This window comes from Nyctereutes procyonoides, unplaced genomic scaffold (assembly GCF_905146905.1).
Source record: "Nyctereutes procyonoides isolate TBG_1078 unplaced genomic scaffold, NYPRO_anot_genome, whole genome shotgun sequence".
Lineage (NCBI taxonomy): Eukaryota > Metazoa > Chordata > Mammalia > Carnivora > Canidae > Nyctereutes > Nyctereutes procyonoides.
Window position 1 is genome coordinate 10,999,335 of NW_026575141.1, and position 11,877 is coordinate 11,011,211.

Genomic DNA, 11,877 nt, shown 5'->3' on the forward strand with positions numbered 1-11,877 from the left:
GCTGAAAATCCCTTGTAGGTTTCCTCCCTAATAAAAGGAGAAGCATAAGAGGAGACCTATCCCTTTGATGTTGTCATGTGAGGATATCATATTTGAAGATGCATCTGCCATCTCATGACCATAAATGGTGGCCACGAGTATCCCAGAGAAGCCAACTAGAGTCTAAATCTATGAACTGCCCTCCTCGGGCTTCTTGTTATCTGGTGTGTGTGTATGTAGAGTGAGAGGGTCTCTATTGTAGAAGTCACTTTTATTTGGGTATTTGTTCAAGCATTTGTTCATGCTTACAGCTGAACACACACCGATACATTTTTAAAGCCAAAATTTCAGTAAAAAAAGGTCCATTTGATTGTTTCCACTTCCTTACCTCCCACATTTGCCTCAATCACTGAAATCTGCCTTACCCATACTGCTCCCCCATGTTCTCCCATGAACGTTCCCATGAGGACTTGGTGCTGATTCCACGGGTTTTCAGGCCTTCTCCTACATGGCCACTTGACAGCCCTTAGCATTGAAAAATCCTGGCAATAACCTGTATTATAGCTCTTCTGCTCTTTTTCTACACAGCTCTTAAATACTATCCCCTGGGCTCTGTTCTTCTTTTTCCCTTCTCACTACATGCTTTGCAAGAGCCAGCTTAATTACAGCCATGGCTTCACTTTATATCTGTATGCTAATGACTCCGAGACTCACATATGTAGATGACCATAATTGGGCAGAAGACATAAAACTTATGAAGCCGTTTTTGAAGTTAAATAACTCATTCATTTCATTTATGATTTACTTGTGTTTCTCCTCTTCTGTTGTCTCTACAATAAAGCTATCACAGAGAGCAGTATCTGGACATTAAAATACATGGAGTGTTGCATAACCTGATGCCTGGGGTCGTACCCCAGGCCAGTTACATCAAATCTCTAATATGAGGCAGTAATATTTCTTAAGCTCCCATGTGATTCTTGTGTACAGCCAGAGAACCACTGGTAGATGGACAGACAAGTCAGTAGCATAGACTTTGAAGTCCACACACCTTGGTTTGAATCCTGACTTATTACCCTCTCCCTAGATGCATGAATCTGAGCGAGTTACTTAACCACTCTGAGCCCGTCTTTACTTTTGTAAGTAAGATGAAATGAGCAAAACAATACTTCCCCTGTAAGGTTTTGTGGGAATTAAAGAACATATTTTAAACAATGACACATAGTTAACATTCTGGAAATTATGCATAGTATGCATCTACTAAAATGAACATAATGACAACTATAGCAAAATGAAAAAAAATGCACCTGATTTAATGTTAAAGGGAAAAAATATAAAGTAGAATATAGTATACTTGCTTAACATATCTATGCATGTGAACTAAGACTGGGAGGAAACATGAAAACTGTAAAAACATGAAGAACATGAAATCTGGCTGGCTCTGTCGGTGTAGCACGTGACTCTTGATCTCAGGGTCATGAGTCCGAGCTTCACTTTGGGGGTGGAGATTACTTTAAGAAATGAATAAAATCTTAAAGAAAAAAGAAAAATATAAAAGCAGAGTTGTTATTTTTAAATCTTCCTCTCTTTTTGGTTCCATGCTTTTGCCAGAACATAGGAAAACTGGCAATAATGCATTTGTGCTTCCATACAGTTATTCTTTCTCTTTAGTATATGCTCTTAGTATATGCTTACTAGCATCACATGATCCTTCAATAGCCAAGGTCAACAGTCCTTGGGTCAGGAGAGGGTGAGGACAGAAGCTGTGTTCACAGTCCAGGCGGTGAGAACAGTCTTGAAAGAAAAATTCGTATTCCAACACCTGTTCAGTGAGGTGGCTTGCAAAAGGAAGGAAGCAGGTATGCACACACAAACTTTGCTGGGAAGAGGAAAATACTAAGTAGCTTCAGCTAGGTAGGATCACAGAACCAAATTTCAAAGAAGTGTGCTTCTCCTTGATCCCAGAGATCAAAAATGAGAAGACTGCATACCAGGTAATTTGTGTCTGAATCTTATTAAACTGAGATGTCTCTCTCTTTTTTTATATAAGATTTTTATTTATTTATTTACTTATTTATTTGTTTACTTATTTATTTGTTTGTTTGTTTGAGAGCACAGGCAGGGGAGGAGCAGAAGGAGAGGGACAACCAGACTCTGCTGAGCATGGAGTACACCGCGAGGCTCAATCCCACAACACTGAGATCCTGACCTGAGCTGAAATCATGAGTCAGATGGTTAACTGACTGAGCTACCCAGGCACCCTTAATTGGTAGATGTCTCTTAAACACTAGGGGTGGGGAGAAGTACACATCTTAAAACTAGGGGTGGGGAGAAGTACACACAGAAGAATTCTCATGAGTGCCACTTTTACATCCTCACTCAGTGGACACAAGAAGAAAGATAAATGGGAAAAAAGAAGTCAGTCGACAAAAAGCTGCAGTACCAATGACGAGCAACCAGAAACAGTAAGGAAGCAAGTGTCTTCCTACATCACCAGACCAGATGGTAAGAACTGCTGGGGGCCTTTGCAGGTGCACATAGTTTGAATAGTCATGTCATTGGAAGATCGATTCACAAATATAATGAATTTAGGCATTGCAACAGATTGTACATATCCTTCTGCAAGTGCCTCCAAGAGGAAGTAGGACCTGTGAACTTGCTGACAAAATTTTTAGAATCGAAGTATGCAATTTCTACATGTGCCCTGCAAATCAGGCAGGTATTGTGAAAGAGCCAGCTTGGTAATTGGGAGCCTGTCTGGTTTGAGTTTAGGAAAGTCAGCTTGGGCACCAGTTTCCTTATCTGTAAATGAAAAGGTCATATTCTCCCCTGCCAGATCTAAAATGCTACTAAACTCTGAGAATAGAGGATCTATTTTTAAAAATCAAAGTTTTGCAATACTTTGAGATTTACCAAAAAGCTACACCGATAGTACAGAGTTCCAGTATACACTTCATCTGGTTTTCCCCATTGTTAACATTTTATGCAACTATGGTACATTTATTTATTCAAACCTAAGAAAATTAGCATTGGTATAATACTATTACCTACAGACACTTTATTTGGAGTTCTCTAAATAAGACTGATGTATAATACAGAACTGTGACTATAAGCAAATCTCAGAGGCTCAGTTTTATATGTGCTAAAAAACGTTAAGGAGAATAAATTCCCCCTTAGGGCTGTTGTCTGAGAATTTAAATGAGATATCCTGGGGGAAATTGATTCTTATACTCTGAAGTGTTATTTGCTGGAATGAGACACAACTTATAAAAAGTAATTTTTAGGGGTTTTAATAATGAATTTAGTACTGATACTAAAGTGGATAAAATCTGAAGCAATTGCCTATTGCCCACAACTGAAACACTACTCTCAATGAGAAATGCAAAATTTGCATAGAGAAATTGAATTAAACAACATGCCAATTTAAGCTAACCCCCTTAAATAGGAATAAATAGAATTTTGAGCACCTAGGCACTTTATTACTGTAACTACAGTAACTTCTGGATTTCAAATTTTGTATGTGTATGTATGTGTGTGCATTGTTTTTAATTCTATGAATTAGATATTTGAAAATAAAGATGCAAGACAGTATTCTTCAGATTTTGAACTGTAATATATCTCTTAAGAAAACTTAGAAAAAAAACTGATGGGAATGACAATTAACTTTTTTAATTATTTCATTTGATATCTAGAATCTTCCTGATAATGATTTTGAATGAATTGTTTAAAGTTCAGTCATTTAGCTGCAGAAGTGTGTGCCAGGCGGAGGCTTTGTCATGAACTGTGTCACATTCACTTATTTATTTAACCTTAAGATTTTCCATTTCCTCACTGTGAAATGAGAACAATAGAATAACTTTTTGAGGGTTTTCAGCACAAAAATCATGTGACTCTTTGAGCTTAAGAGAGGAAGGTCAAAAGTTAAAGGGGAGAAAGAGAAAAATATAAATGTAATATAGTTCACAGTACAGTTATATTAACTTTTCACATAGTGACTTTGGATCCTTTGGGCCTTTTTTTGGAAGGGGTAAGATCTTTTTCACAAAGGTATTTTCCCTGTGATCCTTAGATATTTTTAGTAGTGTATGCATAGCACCACACACTCTAGTCTAAACCTGCTAGCCTTGCTATTGGCACCTGTCCTGTAATACATAGGGTGTTGTCTAAGCAGACATAACAGTGGGGTAATCACACTTCTTTTCTTAGAATAATGTCACTTTCATTTTTTAAGGGCACCTAGGCAGGAATATATGATTTTATTGCTTAGAAATTCAGGTTCAAGGATGCCTGAGTGGCTTAGTCAGTTGAGGGTCCAATTTTTGGTTTTGGTTCAGGTAGTGATCTCATGGTCATGAGATGGAACCCCATGCCAGGGCTCCACACTCAGTAGGGAATCTGCTTGAGAATTCTCTCCCTCTCCCTCTGCCCCTTCCCCATATTGCGGGTTCTCTCTCTCTCTCTTTCTCAAATAAATAAAAATAAATCTTTAAAGAAAAATAAATTCAGGTTCAGAGTGAACAATAAACATCTGAAGAAGTAAATGATATTATTTAAAATAGCTATGCTGTTTCTTGCTAACTATGGGAAATTTACTGAATTAACTATTTCACTGTAAAAATAGAGAAAAGTTTTTAAAAAAGAATTAAAAAGTTCACATGTTTTCATTCTTCTGACTTTTTCGATAAAATACATGGAATGTTACAGAAGTTACAGAATAGGTTTATTTTCCAGGGAACAACTGGGGGGGGGGGGCTTCTTCTTTTTTCTTTTTTTAAAGAAAGATATTAAGATCAGGGGAAAAAACTAAATAAATAACAAGCAAGATAAAGAAATTCTTTTGCAACCTGTCCACCCAACAGCACACATATTTTCCTTCTTAGAGAGTCATTTATATTCTCCCTGGTGGAAATATTAACACTACCTCCTGTTGGCTGGCTTCCTTGACAATCCCTGCGGTGAGATCAGACATCTGTTACTGATCCTTTATTTAGGGAAAAGCTATTAACTCTCAGAATACACAAATGAAGAAATCTCATCTCTGATACCCAGCATGGTGTTTTTCCACCCCACCCACTAAAAGAGAGATATGAGCAGAACCTCTGAATATCTAATGTAATTAGCTGTCCTCTCAACTATGTCTTTTGTTGCCTCTGTTAGCAGATTGAATTGTGGACTCCCAAAATATATGTTTACCCAAAAATCTGCAACTGTGACCTTATTTGGACAAAGGGTCTTTGCAGGTGTAATTCAGGTAAGAATCTCCAAATGAGAGCATCCTGGATTAAGTTGGGGCCTAAGTCCAATGCCTTTATAAGAGAAGATGGCCATGTGAAGACCGAGTCAGAGTGAAGGAATGCCAAGGGTTGCTGGCAGCTCCTAGAAAGTAGAAAAGAGAATGGAAGGAATTCTCCCTCAGAGCCTCCAGAAGGAAACACCCCTACTGATACCTTGGTTTGGACTTCTGGGCTCCAGAATTGTGAGAGGATTAATTTCTGTTGTTTTAAGCCACCCAATTTGTACTAATTTGTTTTAGCAGTCCTATGAAACTAATACTGGGAACTGCTACCTCCTTCACTAGAGATATTGCAAAGATTTATTAATTTTGACAAAGCTCTCTCCTATATTAAGTCCTCTAGAAGATCCACTTGTTCCAAAGCTAAAAAGATCTTAAGAAAACCATTAAGAGTACAGACAGAGAAGGCTATCAGCTGTATGGTATGAGACCTACCTGTAAAATAACGACAGTGAATTTATTTTTTAAATATTTTATTTATTTATTTGAGAATGAGAAAGAAAGAAAGAGTGGGGCAGATGGGGTGGGGAGAGGGAAAAGCAGGCTCCCTTCTGAGCATGGAGCCCAACGCAGGTCTCCATCCCAGGACTCTGAGATCAGGACCTGAACCAAAGGCAATATAAATATTTATATTTATTATAAAACATAGACTCATGCAATTATAAAGGTTGAGAAGTCCCATGGTCTGCCATCTGCAAGCTGAAGACCCAATAAAGCTGGTGATATAAATCAGTCCCAGTCTAAAACTGTGAGAACAGGGAAAGCCAATGATATGGATTCCAATCTAGATCTGAAGGCCTAGGCACCAGGAGTGCCAAGGGCAGAAGAACATTAATGTCCCAGCTCAAGTACTCAGGACGGACCAAATTCTTCCTTCCTCTCCTTTTTCTTTCTCTTCCAGCCTCAACAGATTGGATGACGCCTACCACATTGAAGGCAAATTGCTTAACTGAGTCCACTGATTCAAACACTAATGTCATCTGGAAATGCCCTCACAGACACATGTAGAAATAATGTGTAGCCAAATATCTGAATGATCCAGTCAAGCTGACACATAAAACGAACCATCATACAAGTTATGCAAGCAAAACTAGTTCATTGATTTATAGTCACAACTCCAAGTGTTATTCTCAATCTTTCTTCTTCGACAATTTAAATTACAATGACAGAGACTAAAATTGAACTTGAATCCACATGACTTTTAAATTTTAAAAATGCATGTGTGTGTATGTATATCCACCCTTCACTTTATACCCACCAGACTGGCAAAAATTAAGAGTATAACAATATCATTTTGAGCAAAGATTTGAAACTTCAGGAAACCTGAGATTCTGCTGCTGATAATTCTACTGGAAAAACTACTGTCCTCATTACATACTAAAGGTTAAGATGCAGATATTTTCTACCCCAACAATTCTAAAAATGGGTATAGAGGAGAAACTCTTGACATATGCAATAAGAGATGTGCAAAAGAAAGTAACATTATTTCTGATAACAAAAAAGTAGAAATAGCCCAAATGTCTATTAGCAAAAGAAGGGATTAAAAAAATAAAGGATAAATAAATGGAATATAGTCATAGAATTGAATATAGCAGTGAAAATGAATGAACCCCAATTTACATGTACCAGCATGCCAGCATGGATGAATTTCACAACTACAGCAGTGAACAGCAAGCCAAAAAAAAAAAAAAAAAGCTCATAGAGTATGTAACAAGATACTGGAAGTGTCCTGCTTATAACCCCTTAGGCCTTACCATTACAGCCAAGGTCAATCCAACCTCTATGTCAGTAATTTCAACCCTCTGCCAGGGGATTTCTCTGCAAAGCTTGCTGTCTACACACATGGCAGGCTCAGGAATTAACACCCTCTAGAGGCAGGCCTCAACCCATGATTGCCAGGAGTTACTATATTCATACTGTGGTTCCCTCAGCCCTTGGGCGGGATAAATCTTTAGTGTATTTTCTACTCTGGCTCCACAGTATGACTAAGATATGGTTGGCACAGTGGTGACTTCTTTGTTGGATTTCCCTCATTGTTTCAGTTTTCCATTCCCTTACCGGGTTTTTGTGGCCATGATGATTAATTTTATGTGTCAACTTCACTGAACTAAGGAATGCCCAGATAGCTGGTAAAAGACTTCTGGGTGTGTCTAGGAGAATGTCTCTGAAAGAGATTAGTATTTGAATGATAGACTGAGCCAAAAAGATGGTCCTCACCAATGCTGGTAGGCATCATCCAATCTTTTGAGGACCTGAACAGAAAAAAGAGGCAGGTAGAGGACAAATTTGCTCTCTGCTTGAACTAAGACATCCATCTTCTCCTGCCCCTGGACATTGGGTTGCCTCCCAAGTAACCCACTCTCACTAGAACCCACATCTCAGAGTGTGCTTCCAGACAAACAGAGCTAACAGGGATCCCTGGGTGGCGCAGCGGTTTAGCACCTGCCTTTGGCCCAGGGCGCGATCCTGGAGACCCGGGATCGAATCCCATGTTGGGCTCCCAGTGCATGGAGCCTGCTTCTCCCTCTGCCTATATCTCTGCCTCTCTCTCTGTGACTATCATAAATAAATAAAGAAAAAATAAAAAAAAACAAATAGAGCTAACACAGTAGGATTCTATGTGTATATAATTAAAAAATAAGGAGAATGACAATATATTGTTAGGAGTCGGTGGACTAAGTAGTTAAGGGTACAGAAGCTAGAGCAAACTGCTGAGGTTTGAAACCAGGGCCTGCCACTTACTAGCTGTGTGACTTTGAGCAGGTCACTTAACCTCTCTGTGCCTCAGTTCAGTCAACTGCTGAATTGGGATGTTAATGTTTACCCTTTGTGGTGGTTGTGAGGATTAGAGTTAAAATAAGTGAAAATTTTAGAACAATGTCTTACAAAGAGCAAGCATGCAAAGAATGTTAACTATTACTGTCTTTTTTTTAAAGATTTAATTATTTATTTTAGAAAGAAAGAGTGTAAGAGTGAACACAAGTGGGAGAGGCAGAGGGAGAGAGAGAATCTTATGCAGACTCCTCGCTAAGTACAGAGCTCCATTCAGGGCTTGATCTCATGACCCTGAGATCATGACCCCGAGATCATGACCTGAGGTGAAACCAAGAGTCAGGCGCTCAACCAACTGCACTACCCAGGCACCCCTAGCTGTTACTATTCTTAAGGATGCATACATTTGCAATAAAACCATAAGGGACACATTAAACACAAAATTCAGAAGAATGGTTGCTTTTGAAACTGCAGGAGCTTGATGGATTCAGGGAGAGGTATACGAGGGTCTCAAAGATATTAACCATGTTCTATTTTTAAATGGGATAACAGATATATTTTTCTTGTTTAATTATTATTCTTTATCACTTACATATAAATAATATCACTTTGAATGTATACCAAAAGGGCATAATTTTTAGAATTCCAAAAAATATAAAATAATTTCTACCAAACATACTCAAATGTTTGTGTCCTTTGAGAGCAGGGGGTTATCTCTGCTTCAGCTACAATCAGCGTTCCACCATTCTCCCAGTATTCCCTAGCAGGACTAGCCTCTCAGACTTTACTCACAGTGGCCTCTATGAGGAAAGGTCCCAAGACACCTGCACCCTGAAAGGCCTCTGGGACTCAGACCAAATCACAGTATCCTTTGGAAGACACTCAGCAACTCTGTGCTGTTATCTTTAAAAATATCTTGGTTTTTAAAAATTCCTTCTTTCTTTTTAATGAGCACTAAACTTAAAACAATTAGTATGTGATTATTTTAGAAAAAAAAACTTGTGCAAAAAATAGTATGCTCACAACTCATCATTCAGCTATGACTGGTTAATATCCTGATGTATACCCTTCCAGATTTTATTTTATACATTTTAAAACAAAATTACATTATAAGGAAATACTCTGAAGTGATATTCTTTTTTTAACTTACTATGCTGGGAACATCTTTCATTTTGTTTTTGTTTTTTTTTTTGCAATTAGTCTCCTTTGTAGAAATAAGAGACTTGACAGCTGCTGGGTCCACAAACAGAGGAAGAGTTTGCTGTAAGGATCCCTGGCACTCAGGAATACGGGATCCAGGAGACTTCTAGAAAGGGAATTCAAGTGTGTGACGGGGCCTCTCAGAGTTGGAAGTTCTAGAATCGCCCACAGCAGGAGTGTGGGATCCTCCCTCTGGGGTTCCACCGTCCATGTGACTGCCCTCTGTGTCTATTGATGCTATGATGCTATCTCCCCTTCCCCCGGGCAGGCTTCCCTACTCTAGGTATCTTTTTAAGCTTCTTCAATCTTCTTGTTCAATTTCACCTTCCAGACATAACTTGAACTTACTGAACCTTTGGCTTATTACCGACCCACTATTACCCTCCAGCTTCTCATTATCTCATGGATTTTCACCTTTATTCTGCTAATCACTTAAATCTCTGCAGTTTCCATGTCAGATGCATGTGACTGACACCCCGATAGTTTCCACAGGAGCAGGATTTTTGCGTCACACCTTTGGATAGATTCATGGTCAAGGGGGGAGCTGTCCTTTGGCCAGGTGCTTTGCACCTGGTCCATTTAATTGTGTCCTGCAGAAGACAACATCCCTGCCTTCTCCCCATCCCCAGTACCCTGGTGCCTGGAGCCTTTAATCTAAAAATGTGTGTGGCTAGAATTGTGGTGCCTTCTTGTGGAAACTTCCGGTATTACAAGCACCATGGTTTTCTTCCAGAATCGGTTTCAAATTATGCATACATTAATTTAGGATGATGAAATCAACTAGAGACCGACAACCAGAATTTTAAGAATGAAATAGAATAGAATAGAATAGAAGAGAAAATATAAGACTGCATCACACTTAATAAGACTGAGTACTGTTTGCATGAAACTTCTATTTCAGATGTGTGTATATATATGTGTAACACAGTGTATATGAAACTCCAAAAATTTAGGAACTGGCATGACATAGGAAGCCCTCAACCTGTCATAGATGGGCATGGTTGTAATGCACAATGTTTCTTTTTTTAAATATTGATTTATTGGTTTGAGAGAGAGAGGGAGGGGGAGGGGCCCCAGGAGAGGGAGAGAAGAACTCAAGCAGACTCTGCACTTCATCTGGAACCCGACTCAGGGCTCAATCTCACAACCCTGAGATCATAACCTGAGCCGAAACCAAGAGTCCCACAACCACTGACTGCACCACTCAGGTGACCCAAGGGTTTATTTCTTAATATAGGACATGCCAAAAGAATTTGAAAGACAGTGTTCTAGAATACAACTCAGTACAGGCAGACTTCAAAGATACTGTGTGTTCAGTCCCAGACCACTGCAAGAAAGCAAGTATCACAATAAATTGAGTCTAATGAATGTTTCAATTTTACAGTACATATAAATTTTATGTTTATACTCTACTATATAGTCTATTAATTGTGCAACAGCATTGTCTTTAAAAAGTGCATATCTTAATTAAATATTTTCTTGCTAAAAAATGCTAATCATCATCTGAGATTTCAGCAAGGTGTAATCACTGATTGCAGATCACCATAACAAAAATAATACTTAAAAAGTTTGAAATAGTGTAAGAGTTACAAAAATGTGATGCAGAGACACAAAGTGAGCAAATGCTGTTGGAAAAATGGTGCCTGGGACACCTGGGTGGCTCAGCAGTTAAACATCTGCCTTCAGCTCAGGGCATGATCCTGGAGTCCTGGGATCGAGTCCCGCATTGTGTTCCCTGCATGGAGCCTGCTTCTCCCTCTGCCTGTGTCTCTGCCTCTGTGTGTGTGTGTGTGTCTTTCAAGAATAAATAAATAAAGTTGTTAAAAAGAAAAATGGTGCTAATAGACTTGCTTGAAGCAAGATTGCCACAAAACTTTAATTTGTTAAAAAAATGCAATATCTGCTATTAATAAAACAAGGTATGCCTACAGAATTATGCATCAGCATTTTTAGTTATTGCATGGTATTTGTATACATGTGCTATAATTCATATACCCTCTCTTTCTTCCTTTGTCTTTTCTCCTCCCCCTCCCTCTCCCTCCCTCTCCTCCTCCTCCTTCCTTCTCTTCTTCTTCTTCTTCTTCTCTCTCTCTCTCTCTCTCTCTCTCTCTCTCTCTCCCATCCCCTCACATGCACACATGTGGAACATTACTAGTCTTAACCATTTTGTGATTATTGGCTGTTCAGATCAGGCAGGAGGTGGAGTGGAATGGTTAAGAGCATGGACACTAGAGCTAGACAGCTGAGGCTAAATCCTGACTCTCAGTTATTGGGCAGATGACCAGATTACTTAAGTTCTGTGTGCCTCAGTACTCCATCTGTAAAATGGGGATGATAATCATAATAGTATCTCCCCCATATTGTTTTTATGAGGTCTGCATGAATTAAGCTGTATAAAGTGTTCAAGCAAGTGTCTAGAACATAGTAAATACTCAGTTAAATGTTAACTATTATCATTATTTGGATTGTGTCCAGTTTTTCAGTATTAGTAAGTCCAAATACTGACACAGTGAGGATATTTATAGTAACATATTTGGAAAATAGATTTACTTAAGTCTACTTGTGGAAATAGAATTGCTAGATGAAGTATGTACATTTTTAATGTTTTAAAAATTTTGCTAAATTATCACCGCAAA